The sequence below is a fragment of the Chrysemys picta genome, chromosome 4 (genome assembly GCF_011386835.1).
Source record: "Chrysemys picta bellii isolate R12L10 chromosome 4, ASM1138683v2, whole genome shotgun sequence".
In the NCBI taxonomy this organism is placed as follows: Eukaryota; Metazoa; Chordata; order Testudines; family Emydidae; genus Chrysemys; species Chrysemys picta.
The window spans coordinates 142549428-142575647 of record NC_088794.1 but is presented as its reverse complement, the minus strand read 5'-3'; the positions used below and the strand labels follow the sequence as shown (position 1 = coordinate 142575647).

The window sequence follows — 26220 nt, the reverse complement described above, 5'->3', positions numbered from 1 at the left end:
AAAAGTCTTTAAGACTATATCTGTCTCTGTGTGAGCTTCCTGTCATACCCCCGAAGGTCCTTTATAAATTCTGTGGAGCCTGATTCAGGACAAGAACTTTTATCTTCTGATCAAACAGATTGGCGAGTCTAAACCCATACTAATTTAATATTGTTAATAATAATTATTAATATTATTAAAATTAAATACAATTAAATTAATAAATTAAAATCCCATATTATCCAAATTAATATTATCAGTGCACCCTAAATCAGGCTACACTTTGCTGGCAAAATATGTAGCACAGGCCTGGAAAAACATGAAATACTTGGGAGTAAAAGACCAAAGTTTGAGCCCTAACCAAGGAGCTGAGGATCAGGTCCTGTGGTTACCGCTGTGGCTGACAGAAAGCCCAGTCCTGGTCCCACAGAAGTCAAAGGGGAGCAGTTCACTCCTTCGTCTCCCTGAGAACAGGATCCGACTGAGCAGCTGGAATTCTTGCATGGTTTCCTGAGCAAGCTTATCCAGGCCAGGAAATGATCTGACACGAACTGGGCCACAAGACCCGCATTCAATTCCTGCCTCTGAGTCTGGCTGTCTTAAGTAGTTATATGGCCCCTCACTGTATTATCTGAGTGCTATGATCCCAATTTTACAGATGGAGAACAGACACACAAAGACTAATTGACTTACTCAAGGTCCCACAAAGAGCATGTGCAGAGTAGGGAATTGAACCTGGCTCTCTCAAAACCAAAGCTCGTGTCCTAACCCCTGAAGCATCCTTCCTCACTTCCTTTACCTGATCAATTTACTGTGCAATACTGGGGGCAGGTCACTTGATCTTTCTCTTGCTCAGTTTCCCCATCTGTAGAATGGCTGCTAAGACCCACCCGGTAAAGCACTTTGCGATCAATGGATGGAAAGTGCTGTGTACAGATAGTGTTACTAATGGCTTGTCCACATGGCAAGTTACTGTGGGGCAAGCCAGGGTCTGAATCTACAGTGCACCAGGTTGCCACGCAGTAACACCCTGTGTGGACACTGCTAGAGCACACTGAAGTCCCAGAGTTCAGGACTCGCACGGTGCTGTAGCAGCATCCACATGGGATGTTACTGGAGGGCAAGTTGGTGCTCTGTAGATTCATACCCTGGCTTGCCACACACTAACTTGTCATGTAGACAACAGTAGTTTCGCCTGCTTTGCAAACACTAAATCCACATGAACGGTACAGAATCTGGAATAGCTTCTCCTGTGGATCTTTGTCAAATTTGTTCTATATAAGGTACTGCTTGTAAAGTAGGCTGGTACTCATGCCCTCCTGTATTTAATGTTCCTTTTATTTTCAGAACACCAATATATACACACAATTAAATATGAATGCATTAAAGTTGGGACTCTAGTTCTTAAGGTGTGACATAAATTTAATGCACTAGGGGAAGAAATTGCAAATAAGAAAGATGTATTATTAATGAAGCAAAAATTGTCCAACTCCTCTCCTGCCACAGTCTCACATGCTTGTGACTGACCAATTCAGAATTGCTTAGCCAGTCATTAGTGCTTAATGTAGTTTTTTCATAGTTAACTGAACAAACCAATTTGACTTAGAATTATAAATTGTAGAGAATGACATCTATTTAATCTCCTGATCTACCCTAGAGTCACTTAAAGTAGAGGCTAGGCTCTGTACCTCAGGAATTCTTCCTTAAGTTATCTTTATCTCACATATTAATAAATTATGAATCCAGGGATGATTTTGGCCCACCCCATTAACTAGTGGCATTCAGGTTTGCATTTAGAAATCATTTTGGTTTATTGCAGAGGAACTGTCGGGGGAAAATTTTGCAACAGAAAAATTAGGACTGTTTTTCTTAATCTCTAGTGCATAGGAGGTAAAAAAACATATTTTGGTGAAAATGGCAGCATGAAAATAAGAGGAATAAAGTATTTATTAAACCCACACGGGGGCGAGAACGTTTTTAAAAATCTCATTATGTAACATCTTTCCCCCTAGTCTCATGTCAACCTGTTGTAACCCCTGAGCTCACCTGCTACTATGCCATCACAGAGACACCATGGGAGACAAGGCTTCGTCCCGAAAACTGATAAAAGTGAAATAGGGGCTTTTGGATGGTAGCAAATCCTGACACTGCGCTGGAACCTTAAACTGTAGGTTCTTTGAGGCAGGATGCTGACTTTTAAGAAGCCTATAAAACACCCAGCATATTTCAGCTCCGTAAATATAAGACCTTGTTTTCAGTTGCTCATAACTCTGCCAAACTTTAACCATTAAGGCTGACATTTTCCATGCTGGAGGTCTGCCTCAGGCTGATTTGTTTTGGAAAGCTTCAGCAAAAATGGTTTGGCCATTTCTGAGAATGAGATTAGAGAAAAATACACTTTTTGTCAATGCCCAGGGGACTGATTTAAGGTTGCAAAGGCAGCCTATGTTCTGGCATTTCCTAACATTTCAGTGCTTGATTTTGCAACCTGCATTTTCTTTTAACGTAGAGGTTTTTTTTTTATGTAATATTTATTGCAGTAGCACTTAGATACTCCAGCTGAGATCAGGATCCCATTGTACTGACATGGAGTAAGAGACAGTCCTGCAAAGTGAATGATCAGAATAGTATCATTTTACACCCACAGTGCATGCATGTAAGTGACTACTCGAGATACAAGCCAGTGAAGAATAAAATGTACACATTTCATCATCAAGGTTATCTGACTGATCTTCCAGGATTCACACATCAAATGGTATGTCACTGGGTTCCATGTACTGTTTACCAACAGCTTCTAGACTGCATTTCCTGAAGAAAAATGACAAAGTTTACACAATTCTTTTAGGTGCACTAAGAAATGGTCTCTAACTTTTGTTAGTGTAAACGTTCAATTACTCCCTAAATGATTTGAAATTCTTTATTTCAGAACAATAAAAAAGCCAGGTAGAAAAATGGTAACAATAGACAATATAAAATGATGATGATCAAAAACTAAAAGTAGCAAAGTCACCTTTTCCTATTTGGTAATGAAATTCTTTAGAAATGTAACCAAACTTGTGGTTGTTTATGGAGCAGGGCGCTATTATGTCATTAAATTAGTTGTGACATCTTAATATAATTATACAATATTAGTGTCAGATTAAGTTCATTAATGGACCTTGATGTTTGGGGGTTGTTCAGAGTTGATTTTTGCACTGGAAATCTGCACGGGCTTTTTTAAAAATGTTTTTCTTAAATTCACCTTTCTGCTAAAATGCTCAGCTAATGGACATAAGTAGGTATAATGAGTGCAATGCATTAATAGGATTATATCAATATTCCCTTTGCATCTGCTAAAGACCTAGCAGCGCTGATCATTAATCATTGCCTTATAAGAATCTTTTGAAGCTTTCGCAGAAATTGATGTCACCTTGCTTGAAAAGATCTTTCTGATTTGCTATTTTTCTCATGGTTTGGGCATGAGTCTGATCTCACTTACCCCAGTGTGACCCCCCCCCTTGGCCAAAATTTCCAAACCTGGGTGCCTAAAATTAGGGTCCTAAATCCAGATTTAGCCCCTCCCTCCCTCAACACACATGCACAAAAGCCTGTTTTTTCAAAACTGCTGAGCACCCACAAATTGAAATCAATGAGAGCAGCAGGCCACTTTTAATTTAGGAAAGTAATTATGCGGGGGAGGATTTTTTCAAGAACCCATGAAGGATTTAGGCACCCAACTCCTATTAAAAGCCAGATGCTTTTGAAAATCCCACACTTAGGAGCCTAATTTTAGGTGCCCAGTTTTGAAAGTTTTGACTACAGAATTCAAATGGATTTACTCCTGATTTACTCTGATGTGAGAGCCCAGTCAGATGCTTCATCTGTATTCCAGGTGCTAATTCCTTTCCTCTGACGTTTGTCACATTCCTTACAGTGTTTAACAACATCTTGTTAGGCAGGCACAGTCATTATAGAGAAAGTCATTCTGTGCCCTGTAGCTATGGGTTGGAACATGCTCTGTAGGGGTGTCGCATGCCCAGGACTGACACAAATATGTGAGAGGGTCAAGCATGCTCAGTGAGGACAAAATCTTTGGAAATTTTAGCTGCTAAAATCGACGTCTCTACTGTGTGTGAACTGCAAGTTTTTCAAAGACGTGGCCACATTTGGGCGGATACTCGTGGGGCCAGCAAGAGGCCCATCCCTGACTCAAAAGCCAGCAGCCTCTGGCCAAATTAAAGCCCCTGCTCTAAAGCATGGAGGAGCTAGAGCTGTTAAATGCAAAGCTCTCGAGAATTTTTTAACATGGACAAGACAATACATTTTTCCCCAAACCTCAGACTTGGAAAGGGCTGAACTGTTTTGGTTGAAATTTTCCCAAACAAAACCCCCAAACCTTCAGCCTGCTGCAGACATCCAGAATAGAGAATTTCAGCCCAATGAATTAAAGTTTGGCAAAATTATAAGCAGTTGAAAACAGGGTCTTACCATAAAGCATTGGGCAACCTTAATAATAGCTGGTGGTTTCCCTAACATACGCTGGCTTAGGACCAAATTTAATCTTCAATTATTCACTACTGCTACTACTACTATTTAAAATAAAGGCACCCAAACTTGTGTGAGGTGCCTCCCAAATAAAGATGAAAGACACACACAGCTAAAACATTAAAATCCCTGCCCCAAAGGGTTTACAACCAATTTTAGAGACGACACGAAGAAGGTTAAAAAAATGTAGGGAAGGGAAGACCAAGGACACATCACTGAGGTTATGCAAATACTCAATGATGTTAATGCAGAGCATGAAGGAGCACCAATTCTTGCTCTTGTGTGCTAAGAGGATAAAATTGCTAAGTGGATGGGTGTGTCGACTAGTTTCCTTGAGGGCCTGTGGATGAAGAGGAAATAAAATGAAATATAAATAGTTGAGGGTGATAATTTTGCAGAGCAGTTCAGGAAGGGCATGAGTAGTGACACAAGAGGGAGCACGGGGAAGTATTGAGAGAAGCAGATAAAGGGGACACAGAGACTTCCCCTAGTGGAGTGGGTGAGGGAGCAGCATGAGTAGAGACTACACCAGATCAGTGGAGAGGTGTGGAATTATGCAGGGCGTTGAAGACAAGGACAAGAAGCTTGAATGTGATGCTGCAGAGCAGGGGGGAGTCAGTGTGGGATTCAAAGAGGAGGGTGAGATGAGCCTTTTGTCAAGCAAAGAACGTGATGTTAGCGGCTGTGTTTCGGATGATCTGGCAGGGGAGAGCAGCGTATAAGGGAAGCCAGAGAAGAGGAATAACTACATTGCAATACATAACTACATCGGAGTCAGTGGAATTACTCTGGATTTACAGCCACGTACTAGAGAGCAGAATCTGGCACTTAATTTGCATTGCCTACAATTCCCTGTCCACTTCCCGCAAGCACTGCTTAGAACTCTAGTTTTTATTCAGCTAAGCTTTCATTTGTGTTTAATTTTTCCTCACAGCCACACTGATTATAAAAGTTTGCATTCTGTACTGGCCAATACATGTATGTGCCTCATGCTGATCTCATTTATATCAGCTTTACACCAGTGTAACCTCAGTGGCGCCACCTCTAATTTGCACCAGTATAAGTGCACAGAGACTCCAGTCCTTTATTTGGATTGAGGGTAATGGCCTCTTCTTAGTAGAACATAATGAAACCATCAAGAGTTTTCATTCAATTAGACTTCTTTTCCTCCGGCCAATGATTATCACACATTTATAGTGTAATGGGCAATTACTTTATACTCCTTGTCTGTTGACATCTTAACACTACATTTTCTGTCCCTAAGAAAGGAATTAGATATAATAATTAGGAAATATAATGAATTCATCCCTTACTACCAGAATACATGTGAGCAGAATGAATCTCCCTCTTTCTCTCTGAGTGTAGTGCATGATATGTGAGTACAGATTTCTCCTTTCTCGCCTGCACTAGGATATCTCAATTCTGCTCTCGATACATACATGAACTTTTCCACTTGTATGGAGTGCAGAATATATAATGAAGTCTGTACATGTAAATAAAGGATTGAGAGATGCAATGTAGGCTGCAGAGAAGTGTTTTGCCCTTGCGGTCTGTGAAGATTTGTGTACTGTTTCTTTAGCCTTGTAGCAGGAAAGCCAGGCAAGGCAGGAGCTGATAGAGGTTCTAAGTGAAGCAGAGAGAGTCCATCTTTAGGGATAATATTGTTTTCCTTATTCTAATCAGGTTCCATGGTCAGCATCTGAAGAAAGTGAATCCTTATGTGATTCTTTACTGCTGTCATATGACACAGCCTATTGTTTAAAGTGCTGACACCGCAGACTGGATGGCAATTGGTGCATCGAATGACATCTTCGTTTTCACACTTGTGTCCAAACTACACGCACGAACATCAATGGGAGTTGTGCCTGCATATCTCTAAAAATAGAATTTGGCTGTAAGACTCTACGATTTGTAAAACTTGTACACATGGAGCTTTAACTGTATAACCAGGCCCAAGAACCAATCCTTTTTGGCATGGTTCTGCAGAACTCCATTGAGTCACCCGTGAGACTGCGCAGAATCCTGCACTTAGGACGGAAGAATCCCATGCACCGCTACAGACTGGGGACTTACTGGCTAAGTGGCAGTTCTGCAGAAAAGGATCTGGGGATTACAGTGGACGAGAAGCTGGATATGAGTCAGCAGTGTGCCCTTGTTGCCAAGAAGGCTAATGGCATACTGGGCTGCATGAGTAGGAGCATTGCCAGCCGATCGAGGGAAGTGATTATTCCCCTCTATTTGGCACTGGTGTGGCCACATCTGGAGTATTGCATCCAGTTTTGGGCCCCTCACTACAGAAGGGATGTGGATAAATTTGAAAGAGTCCAGCGGAGGGCAACAAAAATGATAAGGGGGCTGGGGCACATGACTTTTGAAGACAGGCTGGGGGAACTGGGTTTATTTAGTCTGCAGAGAGAAGAGTGAGGGGGGATTTGATAGCAGCCTTCAACCATCCAAAGAGGATAGAGCTAGGCTGTTCTCAGTGGTGGCAGATGACAGAACAAGGAGCAATGGTCTCAAGTTGCAGTGGGGAAGGTCTAGGTTGGATATTAGGAAACACTATTTCTCTAGGAGGGTGGTGAAGCACTGGAATGGTTACCTAGGGAGGTGGTGGAATCTACCATCCTTAGAGGTTTTTAAGGCCTGGCTTGACAAAACCCTGTCTGGGCTGATTTAATTGGTGTTGGTCCTGCTTTAAGCAGGGGGTTGGACTAGATGACCTCCTGAGGTCTCTTCCAACCCTAATCTTCTATGATTCTATGAGACACCCTGGACCTGGGACACTCAGCATTTCTACACATGATGGTCCTAGGGCTTAACATTTGGGGTAGGTACATTTGGTGGAAATAATTACCTCTGAAGATATGAAATACACCCAGCATGCCCCTGCACCCTGCAGAACCCTTTCATTTGGAGCATAGCAAGTGATGGATTGTGAAGCATTTTTGAGCTTCATTTCTATCTGCTCACTGCCACACTCCCTGAATTACTCTGTCAGCATATCTAATTGGACACATAGAACTTCATCCGCTAAGGCAAAAAAATAGTGAAACGTAGTAAACAAGCACGCCTTGTTTTGTGCCTGGAGTGCTGCTAATGTTGACTGACCTTTTGGCTGGCTTTGGTATATTCTTTGATGGGGTAGTAGCAACTTCCTCCTCAGACATCTCGGTGGCTTCACCTTATTCTTAAAGAATTCTTTGCGCCACAGCTACTAATCAATGTAGGGTGATGTTATCTGATAAGGCTTGTCCATAGTTTCACATAGATCAGCTTGGCAGATTAAAGGGAACAAAATAAGAATATAGATGTGTGGTAGGCAGATCACACCTGCTTGTTTTTAGCCAGAACCAGGTTTACAATGGCGCCAGTGATGCTGTGGCGCTGGGCCCACGCTCAGAAGGGGCCCGGCACCCGGACCATGCCTCCACCCCTGCCCCCGCTCAGCCTCTTTCCCCTGAGGCCCTGGCCACTGCTCGCTTCTCTCCTCTCCCTCCCCTCATGCGAGTGAAGAATGGGCCCTCGGGGGGAAGAGGCCAAGCAGGGGTGGGGCCTCGGGGTGGAGTGTAGGGGCAGGGCCTTGGGGCAGCGCTTGGGGGTGAGGCCTCAGGGCGGAGTGGGGGGCATGGCCATGGTCCGGGCAGCAAGGCCCATAATAAATTAATCCACCCCTGGTTTTAGCCTTCTCAAGTCCATCTAACGCTGGCCTGCTTATATCTTTCTAGCCCTCAAAAGCATGGTCACCTGCTACAACAACTGCCTTGGACTCGTGAGCATGAGTCAAAACCTCTTACTTGGTAAGGATGAGAGGATGAGATCATATCAATTTACAACACAGGAACTGGCTTACAAAGAAGATCCTCAAGAAGCACAGATGGAGGTGGGGCCTACAGAGCTACTGAAGCTAGAGAACAGGTGAACTTTTAGGTAGAATAGCCTGAAAAATAATGTGCCAGGAAGAAAATGTATTCATTTTGTGGTTACAAATGTCTTGAGTCTTTCTTCCAGATGCTGTTGTGTGCACGTGTGTGTGTATGTGTGTATAATATATAGGAGTACAGTGCTCCACATCTATCTTGGCATGGTATGTCTATATTTTAAACTTGCTTCAGTGAGTGTTTGCAGCTCTGTCCCTGTTTCTCAGAACTGGATGCCATAGTATGTGTTAATTTGTGTAACCCATTTATATAGCTGATGGCTGCAAAATCTTGGCTTTTTCCAGTATTACAAGGGGGAAGCAGAAAGACTATCAGGTAGGCCATTCAACTTGTTCCCATTCCCTCTCAGCCTAGACTGCCTACAACATGTACTCTCGCATCTCAGCTGTGGAAGGAAAATTAATTGTGTGAATCTTAAAATGGATCTTTTGAACTTGTCTTTCCCATTGGCAAACCTTGCCACTACCAGAAGCAATAAGCTTCTTGGCTCTAGTAGACATGTATTAGTTAAGAAAATGGGCTGACGGCATATCCAAGAGTGGCCAAAAAGTGAAGCTTGTAGAGACCCCCACCCCCGTTCTCCACCTACTAGACTGGGCGGGGGGAGCTTGGGACCTCTGCCTGGCAGCGGGGTGGTGGGGTAGAGGTTTCTGCCCAGCGAGGAGGGGGGTCCTCAGGGCTTCTGCCCAGTGGGGAGGGAGGTCTTGGGGCTTCAAGCTCTGTGGGGTGCACCTGCCGGGGCTTGGGGCTTCAGCAGGAGCGAGGCTGAAGTCTGGAGCCCTGGCAGGTGCCTCCCGCAGGGCTGAAGCCCCGAGCCCCGGCAGATGCGGCCCGGCTCTTGAACTTCTGAAGATTGTTGTATGTGGCTTGGCGCGTCAGTAAGTTTGGCCACCTATTCAGTGAATGGGAAAATGGAGGGCTGTATTCTGCTGTAGAACTACTATACAGAGATCTATACTCTTGCCTCATGTATAGGTCCATTCTTATCTTTTCAGCTCATCAATTCCAGTTTACAAACAGTATGTTTTTCTATACTCCATCTAAATTATCTGCCCACGAACCAATTTTCCACATACAGATTATTTCTTTTATGAAGGTACAAGCGGTGATTGTTATGGAACTTATTGAATTAAATACCTGTACATGTTCTTATGCCGTCACGCTGAATATGAATATTGCTATTCTTGGTGTGGTGTTTAATGACAGAGCGAGAATTTTGATTAGCAGCGTCAACTTTTCTGAATAGCTCCTTCAATAGAAGGACATTCTCTATCAGCTTTTTCATAGGAAGAAAAAAAAGACAATTGGGGAGAAAGTCAGCCAGGGGAAAAAAGAGACGTGTTCCCTTGACCTAGGAGAATGGAGGTGTCCTTTTCAGAACAATTAATTAAGAAACGCTTTTCAATATTTAAACATGTAAATAGTGACTGCCACTCACCGATCTGTTAAAGGAAATGGCTGTGGTAAAAGATGGAATGTAAGGGAGGAAGGAAATATAGGGGACTGCCTGTTTGTGCCTTTATATTGCAGAGGGTGCATGGGAGGGTAACTGTATTGTCATGTGGGGGCTCCGCAACTTTTAATACCTGTAGCATTTCTCCATGAATTACCTTCCTCTGTGCCATTTGTTAACAAAGAGACCACTTCAAACTGCTGTCAAGACTGACCAGAAAAAGTGGGTTTAAGAAGAAAATAAAGTAAAACAATACTAAGTTTAACTCACTGCAAACTAGCGATGTAGGGCCTACAGAAGAACATTTATTAGAACAGATCTCATCCTGTAGCTGAACTTGCTGTGTTTCATGCATGCTACCACAGCTGAATCTGGTTTTGAGCCTGTAACCAGCTGGTGCTAAGACCCTATCAGATTTTGTAAACTAAGCAAGGGTAAGCATGGTCATTAGTTGGATGGGTGAGCTACCAGGAGCACCGAGATGCTTCAGGGAGCGGTGTGGTTTGATAATGTGGGACTCTTCCCTTTTGAGTCACTATTGAAACATTCAGAGGGGTAGCCGGGTTAGTCTGGATCTAGTTTTTTCCACTACATGCATCCAACAAAGTGGGTATTCAGCCACGAAAGCTTATGCCCCAATACATCTGTTAGTCTATAAGGTGCCACAGGACTCTTTTTCACTTTTTATTGAAACATTATCGCAGCTTGACAGCTGTTCAAATAATTTGTTGCAAACAATACACACTCACAAATCCTTTGCAAATGTGTCCAGATATTTGTGTACCTCCAATACTGAGAACCTCTATTTGGAGAAAGAATAGGAGTACTTGTGGCACCTTAGAGACTAACAAATTTATTAGAGCATAAGCTTTCATGGACTACAGCCCACTTCTTCGGATGCATATGCATACAGAAGTGGGCTGTAGTCCACGAAAGCTTATGCTCTAATAAATTTGTTAGTCTCTAAGGTGCCACAAGTACTCCTATTCTTTTTGCGGATACAGACTAACACGGCTGCTACTCTGAAACCTGTCTATTTGGAGACTTTCTTGGGGAAAGTACATGTAGATGCTGATGTGAGGTTACACATTCTGAATGCTCTTTTACTACTATATTGCAATGCAACCAGTGTGGCCATTCTTGTGTGAATGAGACTTGTAACTTAGCAAACATGTACGAGCTCTTTGGGGCAGGGGCAGTCTTTTTTGTTCTTTTAGTTTGTATAGCCCCTAGCACAATGGAGTCCTAATCCATGATTGGGACTCCTAGGTGTTACCACAATACACATAAATAATAATAATAATTATGCAGGTTAGGGTGTTCAAAGCAGTGCAGAGGTTTTAGCTACATATCTATCAGTATGGGGCAGGCTAAGATGTGCCTTTGATATGTGGCTAAATCACCTGCTCTGCTTTGAAAATCTAACATATTAATAAAGTGCCTGCACAGAGACCGCATAACCTGGCAGCTCCAACTCTCAAATGCAGCAATAACACCAGTACTGTAGCTTTGTGACTGGGAGTAGGGGAAATTGTGCTGCTTAAACCACATTCTAAAAGGAAAAGGGTATGGAAGTAATTGGAAGATCCTAAGCCCGTGACTGACACAGATTTATGAAAGAGGACAGCCTGTCTAAACACACATGCAGACCTACAAGGAACAATGGCATGAAAAGCGGAGCAAATAATTTGTAACAGGTAATGTATCCAACCAGTTAATTCAGCCACTTTTTCTGCTGCCTGAATGTGGACAAGCAGATTGAGTTCCTTGAATTTGTTAAGTATTTGAAATTATTTACCATACTAATTTTATTTTTATTTATGTAGGGCCTAATCCTGGACAGTTCTCTGTAGATATTCAGTCTTTGCTCCTGGAGAGGTGCTGGTTAGCTGTGATTGGTGAGACAATCTCTGTTCCTGTTCCTTTTACTAGATGAGAACATAAACATTTCCAGCATGAATTCTCATGCAGGAGACTCTGAAATACATTTTCTGTGAATACAGGACTTGCACATGCAGCTTTGAAGTTCACTTTCTGTGAACGTTCAAGGCGGCAAAACGGAAATCAAATGAATGCTCACAGAACGCAAATGTAAAGGGACATTAGCATGTCGAGAGCAAATGTATTTAAAAATGTGAGTGTTCCTGGACTCTCTTTGGTGTTTTGACCCAGCTCAAATGGTACATTTGGATGTCAGATCTGCAGGTGAAAAATCTGTGAGCTTTATGAATACTTTACTGTGCGTTAGCTCTCCATTGTTGCAGCATCCATCTTCTAGAGGTTAAAAAATAAATCTCAAACTTTCTGGGTTCAATGGCTTATGGTTATGCAGATTCCTAAGGGACACTTCCCTGTTTTAACATATAAATATTTAAGCAATTCTGATTATATGAAGTATTCAGTCCCTTTCTTTAAAAGCAAGATGCTAGACTCTGTGTGGCCCAAGCTAACTCATTTCTTGTATCTGTAAAATCTCCTGGGCAGTCAGAAGTCTTTTCACAAGAAATTGTATGAACAGTGTTTGTGTGGACACAGCAGAAACTGAAAAGTCCAACAAATAACATCTAGGTATTGCCCAGTACTTTGATTGTCGCTGTCAGAGTCCTAGTGATCAGCCACTAACCTTCCGCACACACACACACAAAAATCTTATTTTTCTTCATCAAAGTGATTATTGATTGGCTTATGGCAAAGCTGGTGACTAACCATATGGGGATGTCTGTTATCCTATTGGATTAGCACTCGAATCTAACTACCCTCCATCTGAGAGTCTTTAGGATCAATAGAAGATGAGTGGCAGTGAACAATGATTAGCCTTGTAGACTTGTATTTTGTTATTCTTCAAAGTAGCACAGGAAGAAAATAGAAACTAAAAAGGAGCTTTCAAAAAATGTCAACTATTTCTAGAAATTCCATTCCTTCATTTCCTAAGTAGGTAGAAAAAGTATCTAATAATAATTAGTAGTAAAGTCATATCAAATGTCAATTCCAATATAGTTCTTTCTTCTAACCCGTCTATTAAAAATATAAACAATTTAAAATTGTACGTCGGTAATTTTAATTTGATCTGCTATAGTTCCTGCTCCTGACTGCTATAGGTAACTGTTTTAATTAATGACAGTTGAAAATTAAGGTATTGCTTTGCTTTGTGAAAATATATATTTATGAATGGAGGAGTATGTAAAGATTTCTAGGAAGTATTGTTTGAAAGATAGAGTATCCTCTCTTTATTACATTTCTTAGAGAAGACAGCACAAAGATTTTTTCCTGTTTGGAGATGAGTCTGAATAAAATAAATCTTTATAGTGGAAAAAACATACCTTCCGATGTAAGAAAAAGCTTGGGCTTACTAATCCCTATTAGTAGGAGCAGATGTTGATTGTCCTATTAATCAAAGCAAATCATTAGGCAGTAATTACACTTAGTAACAGAATAATTGCTTGTTTTACCTAAACTGTAGTAGGAATGTTTTTCCCCTGAGTAAGATAAGCTTGTTTAAATTATGTCATGTGCATACTCAGTAAGCATAATGAAAGTAGAGCAAAATCTGGTTTATTGTGTACATTTAAGAGGTAAACAGTTTGCTAAGGAAAGGTCAACTGTTAGCTTTTCACATTCTAAGAAGTGATCATTATCAATCAAACGTCTGTTGCTTTATTAGTATGATACAGAACAGGAACAGTAACCCCAACTCTGACATGCTAAACTTAGTTGCCGCAGAAATCTGGGTCTGATTTTCAGATGTGCTTAGTATCTTCCAGTTTGAACTCTGGGTGCTCAGCATTTTTGAAAATCTCAAATACAGTATAGAAATAGCAGAAAGACTCTCCAATGCTAGTATTATCAGACCACTTCAAAAATCTAAATAACTAAAAATCTAAAGCTACAGCATAATGCCAGATGCTGATGTTTGAAATACAATCTCTTTTATAAAGGAATTGCTTAGCTTCCACAAGGTTGGTCAGATGGGATTTGGATGCCCATACTGGCCTGAATTCTCAGTTACACAAGACCCATTGTGACGGGGCAGAGTGGCCCCGCACTGGCGCCGCAGGGGTCACTTCCTTCCTGGCAGAGGAAGCCCCGCCCCGGAAGCCCTACTGGGCATGCTCCAACTGGAGACTAGGTATAAAAACCTGCAAAACTGCTCAGTCGGGGCTGACCGCCGGAGGAGAAGGACGCACACATCCAGCTTCCAAAGAGGGACAGCCATCGCTCCAGAATCCAGGAGCCAGCCCAGCCGGCACGTACCCTGCGTCCCAGACAGAGGACATGACAGAGGGAAACGGACCGGAAACCCCCCAACCCCGCGGAGTGGAGAATACGACGTAGAGGGTAGGAAGTGACCGAGGGGAACTTTAGGGACAAGCCGCGTTAAAGCAGCACTGACGTTCGGCGTGTTGCGGGCGGATCCCCGCCGAGCCAACGGCAAGGGGAACCCCACCACTAGGAGAGCCCTGGGTCGGGACCTGGTGGAGAGGGTGGGCCCGAGTCCCCCTACTCCTCCGACCATTGGGCGACACTTCCCCCCCTGAGAGGGGGAAAGATAGATTCTGGCCATTGGGCCAAGCTGCCCTGACACTTGGGGCGAGGTATATGGACTCTGCCATTGGGCTATGTTGGGATGCTCTTAAAGAAGGCAGGACAGGAAACTTGAGAGGCGAGTCCCTGGCACCCCACCCTCCCCTGCCCCAAAGGGGCGCTGCAGTGCCAGACCCGTCACACCCGCTTACACCACTCTGGCAGCACAGAGGGGCCTTAGAGTCAATGGGAATCAGGCCCATTGTGTTGGGAGTCTGACTGCGGTCCTAAGTCATTTCACTCTGACTTCTCAAAGATTCCGGCACTGCCCTACAGGAGGAAGAGGAATGGAAAGGGATAGGCTGTTTCAGCATGAATTCAGCTGTGCTGGTTGAGGACAGTGCTGGGCTTTTTGTAACTGTAACTAAACAACAAAAATGATTAGGGGGCTGAAGCACATGACTTATGAGGAGAGGCTGATGGAACTGGGATTGTTTAGTCTCCAGAAGAGAACAATGAGGGGGGATTTGATAGCTGCTTTCGACTACCTGAAAGGGGGCTCCAAAGAGGATGGAGCTAGACTGTTCTCAGTGGTACCAGATGACAGAACAAGGAGCAATGGTCTCAAGTTGCAGCGGGGGAGGTTTAGGTTGGATATTAGGAAAAACTTTTTCACCAAGAGGGTGGTAAAGCACTGGAATGGGTTACCTAGGGAGGTGGTGGAATCTTCTTCCTTAGAGGTTTTTAAGGTCAGGCTTGACAAATCCCTGGCTGGGATGATTTAGTTGGGAATTGGTCCTGCTTTGAGCAGGGGGTTGGACTAGATGACCTCCTGAGGTCCCTTCCAACCCTGATAGTCTATGATTCTAACATTCCATTGAGTGTGGTGAGCAAGACTGGGTGGGCCTCTTGCAGTGAAAATGTGCTCGTAATTAAAGCTTTAAAGTGAGTGAATGTTTAATCTTTATCATCATACTTTAGGAACTGGCTTCCATTTGAGCATCTGAACAATGCTGTACTGTCTTTATTATTGTAGGGCTGTATAGACATCTTGGTGAGTGTTTGTAAGGCTTCAGATACTAATGATGTATCCCCACAACACCCTGGCAAGGTAGGGGAAGTGTCCTCATCCCCATTTTAAAGGTGGGGAATTGGAGGCAGAGAAATGTATAAATGACTTGTACAAAGCCCCACACATAGTCTGGTGCAGAGCTAAGTGCTGAACTCAGATCTTCTGCTTCTAATGGCAGGGTCTTAACCCCACGATCATGTATTCTTCAATTGCTTTTCAAAGGTATGTCTCAATTAACAAGTTCATGTGAGAATGACATCCTTATAAATGCTTCTGTCCTCAGCCCAGTTGTCTGACAGGTACAATAGGAAGCATTAGTCGCCATGAATAAATAAAAATGTGTCTTAACGTTAAAGGCCTGGAAGATGTCCACAGTGCCCCAGCAGGAGAGAGTTCCTCCTACACCACCTCCTGGCACGGTGGGGAAAGCTGGGAGTGAGTGTGGCCACAGCAGCTTGTGCTCCAGCTCTCTCCACTGGGAGGTCAGCACCTGGGAGTAGTTCCAGTTGGCCTTGGGGGTTTTGGAGGGTTGTTTGTCTGTTTGTTTTTTAAGAGCAGCCTTCATGCTGCTCCAAGTTTCCACACGTTTCTTACAAACTGTATCTCATGCTGCATTACAGGGTTAGAGGAGACCATCGCAAAGGCAAAATGAACAATGAGTGGAGAGGGAGCTCAGTTCGGCCGGCATAAGGAACGAGGAAAGGACGTGCTTTCAGATGGGATTCAAAAAGCAGATGGAGGGTCTAAGGGGCAGAGACGTACACAAAGGCCGTTCCTGAGGGTAGGAGCTCCTGTGGAGAGGGCTCTTGCACAGTAAACGTCCACACTCTGCAACGGGCCAGGGAAGAGGATGCTGCCAGATAAAGGGAGAGAGCAGGAAGAGAAGAGAAAGACAAGGTCAGTGAGACAAGCTGGATCATGTCAGTAGAGAGTTGTGGGTTTTTTTTTTTTTTTTTTAAAGAGACCTGGATCCCTGATGTGAGTGATGCTAATTGCTTGACATCAATTCAGAAGAGGCTTGTTTATTATTTATTAACTTTACTGTGATAGTATCTAGAGGCTCCAGCAAAGATTGGGGCCCTGTTCTTGTAGGCACCATACATGCTCATAGCAAGAGACTGTCCCTGCCCAGTAGAGCTTACAACCTAAGCAGACAAGACAAAAGGGGTGAGAAAACAAGTTGTTTGTTATTATTTGTGTACCTTTATTTTTCCCAGTGCAAAGCTGAGGTACAGAAATATTAAGGGTATGTCTACACTGCAAAGTTGTCGTCAAAACTTTTTTCTTTCTTGGGTACTTAAAAAAGTCCCCCCTGCGAAAGACAAAAGTTTTGCTGATGCATGTGGCAGTGTGAACCTGGCTTTGTCGGCAAGAGCGCTCTCCTGCCAACAAAGCTAATGCCGCTCGCAGGGCTGGAAGTATTTGTCGTCAAAAGTGCCGATAAAGTACCGACAAAGCATTTACACACACTGACTTTTAGTGACAAGGCTGTGTCGACACAGCCTTATCTTTAAATGCTGTGTGGTGTAGACAAGCCAATGGCTTGCCCATGGGCAGACAGGAAGTCTGGGACAGAGCTGGGAAATGAACCCAGATCTGTACAGGACAAACTTAATTAAGGGAATTATTCTTCCTCCCAGAGAACTCGTTCGGAACTTTGACACTGAATTCAGTGTGATCTGGTTCGGGCCCTATCTTCAAACAACTGAGACAACATAAACTATTCTGTATTTGTTTAATGCCAGCAGTGTGCTCAGCACTGTGCAATAAAATAAATAAAAATAAAAAAGAGGGCCCCACAGCGCTTCCATTTGTTCAGCAGGATCTTGTAATCTGTGCACTGGCACCAGGACACTGATGTGGAAAAAGTGAAGTGGCCCCTCCAGTCATAAAGAGGAAAGAAAGGGAGGGGGGAAAGGCAGCTGGTGTGGGGGGAGTTGTTAGTGGGTTAGAGATTGTTGTAATAAGCCATCAATCCAGGGTCTCTATTTACTCCATGATTTTTAGTGTCTAGCAAAGTTATGAATTTATGCTCCCAGGCTCATCTTTTGAGGGTGTTGGGCAGGTTTCCTTTGAGAATGATGACTGAGAGGTCAGATGCAGAGTGATTGTTTCGAGTACCTGTAACTATAAAAGTGTTTGCTGTGAAGCTGGAACACTACCCCTCCCCCCACAGTCAGGAGATTAGCACTACCAAGTGTGAAATAGCAGTTTATCACAAGAGATGGCATCTCCTGCCCAACAAAAAAAGGCCTATAGACACATGTTAAACCATTGTGGAATATCAGTGGACAAAAGACTTTGTTGATTGTTTTTCCTCACCACCCAGGAAGAAGGGGCTTGTCCCATCACAGCTTGAACTCTAGGGGAAGGGAATAAAAATCCCTGTCAAGAAGAAATTGGCATCACTGTGCTGCTTGGAATTTGGAGAGTGCAATATTTCGAAGCATAAGCATGGGATCCCCAAGCCTGAACACTGTTGTGATTTTTGGTGTAAGGGACCATCTATCACAAAGGTAGGCTTGCCTGGGTGGCAAGATAGACTGGAGTGCCCAAGAGGACTGTCTGTGACTCCATGTTAAAACAGTTACAGTGCTTGAGGAGTTGTTTGTCACCAGAGGACAGACAAGGAGATAAACTTCAATGGACGTCTCTGATATCTGATGCTCTGAATGTCCTTAAATCCTTAACAGTAGATATTGGGAGACGTCAAAATACCAGTACTACTCTTTTAGTCTGCAAACTCCTGTGATGTGGAGATCAGCATTAATAGAGCAGTCACATTCCACACGGCTTGTCAAACTGGAGTGGCACCAAGCTTGAATGCAGTCTATTTCACAAGCAAAGAGAGAGAGCCTTGGCGTGCTCAGGTCAAAAATGCAGAACTGACTAAAAGCCCTGGCATTCCCGAGCAATGTAGTGTAGTAATTCATACGCTTGAATCACATCATAAGCAAAACAGAAGCTAAATAAATACTATACAACTAACACCTGTGCTATTTGAGGAGCTGAATTTTAGTCATTCCTTATTCCCCATCTAAGTTGCTTTAGTGGTGGCAATCAGTTGTATCTAGCTACTGACAGTGAGCAGGAAAAGCAGTCAGAGGGCTGGACTCCTTGCCTAACTACAATAGTTCCATTCATTAGGCGTACAGCTAGCCTTCCACGGCAGTCAGTGTACAAATCTCCATGTAAAGCCCACACCCCTCTGCTCCATACCTCATGGCACATTATATAACTGATGGACTGAGCCTGGTCTAGAGAGGGGCTCCCAAACTGGGAGTCACAAACAGGTGTCAGGCTGTCACAGCCACTGTCCCTTGTTTTATGTCTAGATGGGAAGGGGTGAGGGCATTGCTCAAAAGTATTTTCAGTTGTGGCATTGGGTCAAGGCGTGGAAGAGGTTGAGAACCACTGAGCTAAACTGTAGGTCAAACACTACCCGTAGGTAGACCTCACTCAACCTCACTGATTTCGGCGGGATTGCATGGAGAGCGAGTGAGGGCAGAATCCAGCCTTTTGGTTTTTGTTTTGTTTGCGGGGGTGGGGAGAGGAGAAGTGAGGGGAGGGTTGTCATGTACTGTGCACAGCTGTGCCACTATGTGCACAGTGATTGTTCTCATCAATTATTATATTGTTGCTAAGGATTAAAGGCTTGATCCTACGTCCATTGAAGTCCACTGGCTTCAATAATACAACACCAGGCCTTAAATGACCTGCCAGTGACAATCTGTAAGAACTCCTACCAAACGCAAGATCTCTCAGATAAGATTAGTGGAGCCACATGGACAGCCTTCTTTTCACATCCCGCAACAGCTGCTAGAAGCGGTTTGTCTGACTCTACCAACAACAATAAAAGTAACCCTACTGCAGATGGTTTTTACCACATAAAAATAGGACTAGGTCCTCTGTAAGCAGGCATAGTTCCATTGACTTACATGGTGCCATGCTGATTTGCACCAGTCAAGGATATGGCCTACTGTGTTGCACCATTGTGATACAATGGGACATTTTTAATACGGGGCACGTTCCACTATGCTGTGAATCTACCTAATTCTATCTGGAAAGCACCCATCACCAGCGTGTATAGGCAGGGTTTGATCTTACTGGTAACCAGCTCTGTACATGACAAGGAGCAGCGTGCCATAGCGGTGTCATGATTTATCGTTAGCCGATATTAAAGTTTATTTCAATCCCTCAAATCACATTTCCTTCTCGCCACTGATCACTCCTTCCCTCATCAGATTTATTTGTTCACCATCTTCCAGGACTGACATACACTTGAACGGACATTCAACACTTTAAAAGCTACTGTTCTTCAAGTTTTATAAATTTCTCCCAGCTTAGTTCTTGATGACAACTCTGCTCAACGCATTATTTGTCATTCAGTAGCATCGATTTAGTGAAAATAGGCCAATCTGAATTTGACGCACAATGTACTTCCCAGGTATTCTAAGGAAAGGAGGCGTGGATCTTGGTTTTCTTAGTTTCTGGATTTTATTTTGCATGATTTGGGAATTGCAGATATTTAAGTCGTGGCATTTTTCACTGCAACTGTTGGGTAGCTAGCAGAGAAATCACTTATTTATACAGTTTTTCAGTTAGCCCACTGGGTTTGATCCAGCAAGATGATGAATGTTTTTGAGATGTCTCCAGTGCCCTCAATGCTCATTGGAAGTTCAGGGTGCTTAGCATCTCTGGGAAGCACCCAGCACCTTGTGTGATCAAGTCCATCCTTTGTCCGCCTTGTCTATTTAGATTGTAAAGTCTTCGGGGCAGGGACTAAATCTTACGGTGCCCAGCACAATGCGGGTCCAAAACCAGTTGGGGTCTCTAGGCATTAGTGTAACATAGATAATAATTTCTACAGTTCCGCTGGATAATCATTCAAAACACACTCAGTGGCAGATTTCTTTTGCCACTTAAAAAGAAAAGAAAGGGCAAATTAACTCCCCAAGTCCGGTGTCATAAAAACAAGCTTCAGACCAACATTAGGGTGTCCCAGAAACCTCAACCCAATCTTCAAGATGTGTATAATGGTTTACTTTGACAATAACCAATGATAAATCAGTTACACTTTATGATACTGTGTGGTTACGCTGTAATTACAATGTCACCATACAGTGGTTATACTTTTTAATACCTAACTTACCACTAATCCATGTAAATAGAAAGTTAATCATCTGATTTTAATACTTGACCTTTGGTTTCCTATTTAATACTCTTTGTTAAACCAAGGTATCGGGTTTTTTTTTATAATTGGGCCAACAAATTTGCCCTAAGAGCCCAACTGTAAGATGTGAGTGAAAGTTTATATCACAATAACCCAGGGGTAGGCAACCTATGGCACGTGTGCTGAAGGTGGCACGCGAGCTGATTTTCAGTGGCACTCATACTGCCCAGGTCCTGGCCAGCGGTCTGGGGGGCTCTGCATTTTAATTTAATTTTAAATGAAGCTTCTTAAACATTTTAAAAACCTTATTTATTTTACATATAACAATAGTTTAGTTATATATTATAGACTTATAGAAAGAGACCTAAAAACGTTAAAATGTATTACTGGCACGCGAAGCCTAAAATTAGAGTGAATAAATGAAGACTCGGCACATCACTTCTGAAAGGTTGCCGACTCCTGCACTAACCTATAGCAAGACATGTTAATGGGAAAAAGGTGCAAAAAAGAGGCAGACTGAATTAGTCCAAATAAAAAGGAGCACGGACATAATTCAAGACAGTGTTGAGACCATGCCTGATAAACAAGAACAACATGAGACCAGAAATCAATGAACCAAAATTGGTGTGTTGGGTACTAGGCTTAACTGGTGGACAAAATAATGAGGAGATGGGTTATTCTCCCCCATCATTCCCTTTTAGGGCTCTTTTTTTTTAAAGAGACATGGGGGGAAAATATGGATGAACAAACAGAGGCTACCACAACCCTGGCTGACTGAAAGGGAAAAGAGTGAGCTGTATCAGGCTGCCACCTCACCATTTCCTAAGATGCTGGACCTTCTTTGTCCTGGTGAGAGAGCAAAGAGAGTGAGAGGCCATGAGGCAGTTGCCTGCAGGAGTCTGGAAGCCAGGAGCAGGCTAAATGAGCCAGCCAGAGACACCTGCCATGGGGAGGGAACCTCAAGCTGCTGGTCCTTATAAGAGAGCTGAAACAGTTGTTTGAGGGCTGACTTCGGGAAGGCTACAGCAGAGTCAGCTGGAAGCAGGACAGCTGCAAACTCAACCCTAGGGCAGGTCACCTCCTGAGAACTCATTTAAAAAAGGACCCTCTGAAGGAACCTTTTTGCTTATCCAGGCTCTGAGCTAAGACCCAGGTCTCGGGGACAGGTCTGTGGGACTTTTGAGTTAGTTGTCTGACTAAATCCAGAGCCCAATAAGGGTGGTGATTGGCTGAGCTAGTGTGTGGGTTGCCGTAAAATGGCCTGGAAGAGGGAGAATAAAGGGCAGGCCAGTGCAGAAGCATCTCAGCTATGAGAAGGAGTGTGGGAGCAGCCAAGTCATTTACAGTCCTAACCCTGAGACCTGTCCTGGCCAGGCCAGACCAGAGAGTGGGACCCAGATGCCATCGCCACCTCCACCTCTTCTGGCTCCAGCTATATCCCAAACACCCCTTGGGATGTGAGACTTTGTCTCTCTCTCACACACACACACACGTACACACTCTCTCTGTGTGTCCTTTTCCTTCCCTGCCTTGTTTGGTCTCTTTCCTCTCCCTCTCCTTTTTGGCTTCTGTCCAATAAGAGTCTGACTCAGCCAAGCAAGACTGTATATTTTGCAATGGTGCTGTAAGCCTGTGTCAAGAAAGGGGCTGCTATAAGCAATGTCCTAAACAGCCCGATGCTGGTACAAGTTTGCGGGGTCTTGGAGTGGCTGATCAGATTGTGTGCTGTGCCTATGTTTTTCCATCAGAAAGGCTGCAAGTCAGAATCCACATCAGAGACAGAAGCTGCAGTTTCTCTCTTTTGTGTGTGTTTTGTTTTGTTTGGTCTAAAGGGAGCAGGATCCAACTTTAAAAACAACTCCAGCCCTAACTTCTTCTCTCTTCCCCAAACGGACAGTTATTACCATCTTTAATACCAGCTAAGACAGTGGTTCTCCACAAGGGGCATGGGGCCCACGGGGGGCTGGAGGAGGTTTTAGGGGCTCCGCCAAACAGGGCCAGCATTAGACTCACTGAGGTCCAGGACAGACAACCGAAGCCCAGGCTCTGAGCCCCACCACATGGGGCTGAAGTTGAAGCCTGAACAGCTTTGCGGGGCCCCCTCTGGCCTGGGGCCCCAGGCCCCTGCTTGCTACGCCCTAACGCTGGCCCTGCCTTTAATATGCAGAAAAATGGTTGTTGTGGTACAGGTGGGCTGTGGAGTTTTTATAGCATGTTGGCGGCGGGGGGCCCTCAGAGGAAAAAAGGTTGAGAACCCCTGATCTAAGAGACTGTCAGCTAAGGAGGGTTTCTTTCTAAAGACTTCCTCCAGCTAAAAGGAAAGGAAACATGGGATATGGTTGAAAGCCTTTGTTAATACTTTACATTTCAAATACTTTAACCACCCTCTCTTCTTTTCTGTGTCTTTAATAAAAGGTTAAAATATTTGTAAAGCTGTGTTTGCTATGGTACTAAGACGGCTGAAGTCTCTGTATACCAAACCCAGAACCTTGTTTAAAATGGATAGTTTCAGGGTCATGTTCACACCTTCGACTCTTTGGGACCCTTTTATTCCACCTAAATTAATACAATGGCATATTAATCAAATTGTATATACAGTGTAACTTTCAATCATGTAAGAACCTCCAGTTATAAGGATTAGTGGTAATTACTGCTATAGTGTAATTAGAGTGTAATTGCCAGGTAACTACTATATAATTAGTCACTTCATTATAAAGTGGAACAAATAAATGAAATAAAAGATCAGATATTTGTTCCATATTTAGCAGTCATTCCTAGATCAGCTAAACATCTTAGCAGACCAGTCCCTATGCCATACACAGGCCAAAACCCTGATATAAATAGATCCAAATGGTAATTACTCAAATAGAAATTTGGCTGGGATACTGGGGTAAACATCACTGCTCTTGGGGAAAATGTCACCAGATCTTTAATAATCACAAGTGATCAACCTGGACCTCAGTTTTTCACTTCATCTGAAAGACAGCACCTGTAGCAACACAGTACCCATCCTGTACCACTCTGCCTTAATCCAGTGCTAACTCTGCAGGGGGAAGTGCCACCTACTGAATCACTAAAACAACCTCCCAAAGCTACCTGAGTTTTTTTCTTGGACGTTTTTTTAGCTTGTGAGAGTTGGTAGGTCTGGAAACAAATGATACGACACCATCTCCCACTTGTCAGGTGGAATAAGATGACCATAGTTAAATACAGCACTAATGATCTGTTTGTAGACATGGGCAAGTCATTGAAGCTACCACTTTCAAACTTGGGTATCTAAAATTAGTCCCCTATCCAACCTAAATAAATTCCCTTGTTTTTCAAAAATCACTGGGAATCGTGGATACTGCACACCAGTGAAAATCAGGTTTTTTCATTAGGCACCGAAGTATGGATTTAAATGCCTAACTTTAGGCACCCATTTTAAAAGTTTGGCCCTCATCTTTCTGCCTCAGTTTCCTCTTTTGTGAAAGGGAAATAATTCCCTACCTCACAGAGATTTGAGGATTAATAGCTATTTGTAAAATGCTTAGAGGACGAAGAGTATGTGCTAAGTACTATCATCTTTCCTACTCTACTAATGAAATAAAAATCTTGTTTTAAAATTGCTTTGCATGCACATGAGATACCAAGATAATTAGCAATACTGCATTATAAACAGATGACAACTGATTCAATGAAATTAACCTTATAAGTAAGGAGAAATATATACACTGATCCTAACTTCACTTTATAATTTACAAAGACAATGTAAAAGCACTGCCCATCAACTGTCACTCCTGATATGATAACAACAAGAGATAACGTAACTATTTTTGAAGCCTTGGAAGAAATCACTAAGCCCGCAGCACTTCCTTGTCAAAAGCATCCCTGTACCTGACAATGTAAGCAACAAAAGACAGAAAACAGAAATCCAAATCATTATTTTACTTTATGCCAATACTTGCAAATGATCCAAGCACTCTGCCCAGCCTTTGACAATCTACTTTATTCCAATAGTGTCATCTTAGGTAAGGCTCAACAAAAGGAATGGAAATACAATACCCTTTAGAATTTCTCTCTGTCTTTTTGTAAGATGTGAAGTGTTCAATGTTGACATTATGATATGTGAGCTAGTTGTTAAAAACGCACAATGTGAATCATAGAGCTGTCAGGCTTATGTTTTTTTGGAAACTGTAAATTACACATCAAGAAAGACTTGGTCCTTGGCCTATCATTTGCATCATGCAGCAACATAAGGCGGTCCTAAATCCAGTTTGGCCATAGAAGGATGTCCCCGATATAGACCCTCTATGCCATCCTCTTTCTGCAACCAGCATCAGGGTGTGGCCAAGAGAAAGGGGGCATGGCCAGGGCTTCCCTCCACTCCAGCAATCCTTGGCTGGGGCCATGGGCATCTGGCATAATTTAGAGCAGCCCTGAGGCTGTTCTACATGGGGAACTGGCCTAGCACCCAGTCATCCTACCCACTGCTCGTAGTGCTATGTCTTCACTACTGGCCAGATTGTCGGGCAGTGATCGATCCAGTGGGGATCGATTTATCACGTCTAGTCTAGATGCAATAAATCGATCCCTGAGCACCCTCCCCTCGACTCTTGTACTCCAGCTCGGCAAGAGGCGCAGGCAGAGTCGACGGGGGAGCGGCAGCAGTCGACTCACTGCAGTGAAGACACCGCGGTAAGAAGATCTAAGTACGTCCCTGACTTCAGCTATGTTATTCACGTAGCTGAAGTTGTGTAACTTAGATCGATTTCTTCCCCCCCCCCCCCCAGTGTAGACCAGGGCCCAGCTAGGAATTGCAGCTAACCTTTTATTGACCTGCTGACAACCCCCCACTGTATTATGATGGTGTATGGTGAGAGTTAACAGCCCCACTTGTTTAACCCCTGGAATAAAACATAGACCATTTTATTGAAAAACAGCATATACACATGTATATCTATTCTCATGCCTTTGGAGAAATCCTATAGAATTTAGTAGGAATGGAGCCAAAAGCTATTCTGTGGAATTTGAGAGGGAATGAGATTTATTGTACAGTATTAGTAAACAAGCCATTATAATTTAACTGAGAATTGTATGATTGCTACAGAATTCTACAGCCTAGTTTAATCGTTCTACACAGAGAGGCTCCTAGTCCCCATTACATTCTACAAGGTTTCAGAGTAGCAGCCGTGTTAGTCTGTATCCGCAAAAAGAAGAACAGGAGGACTTGTGGCACCTTAGAGACTAACAAATTTATTAGAGCATAAGCTTGTAGTCCACGAAAGCTTATGCTCTAATAAATTTGTTAGTCTCTAAGGTGCCACAAGTCCTCCTGTTCTTCTTATTACATTCTACAGTACTGTTCCATATGGGAAAACATGATTAACATTCAGCAAAAAGGCATGGGGATCAACAAAGCTCACTTCTGCCTTCTGCCTATTCACAATGTGTCACAATGAGATTAAGTCACAATGAAATTAAGTATAGTATGTTAAGATCGTGGGACCAATCTTTGATTCCAGGTGTGTGTGTGTGTGACACAGCACCGGATGTGGGAGGAGAGACACAGAATGTTGCA

At 43.2% G+C, this 26220-nt stretch overlaps 1 protein-coding gene across 3 annotated transcripts in view; it reads left to right on the top strand.

Annotated features, from left to right (window-relative positions):
* The window catches only part of SIX6 (SIX homeobox 6), a 133878-nt gene that overhangs the window by 21274 nt on the left and 86384 nt on the right, over positions 1-26220 (top strand). The window contains exon 2 of one of the 3 annotated variants that reach the window (XR_010600810.1): positions 8229-9067. The exons of 1 other annotated variant lie outside the window; for it this stretch is intronic. The gene's annotated coding sequence lies outside the window, so the exon portion shown is untranslated. One more of the 3 variants, XR_010600812.1, reaches the window with a different exon arrangement.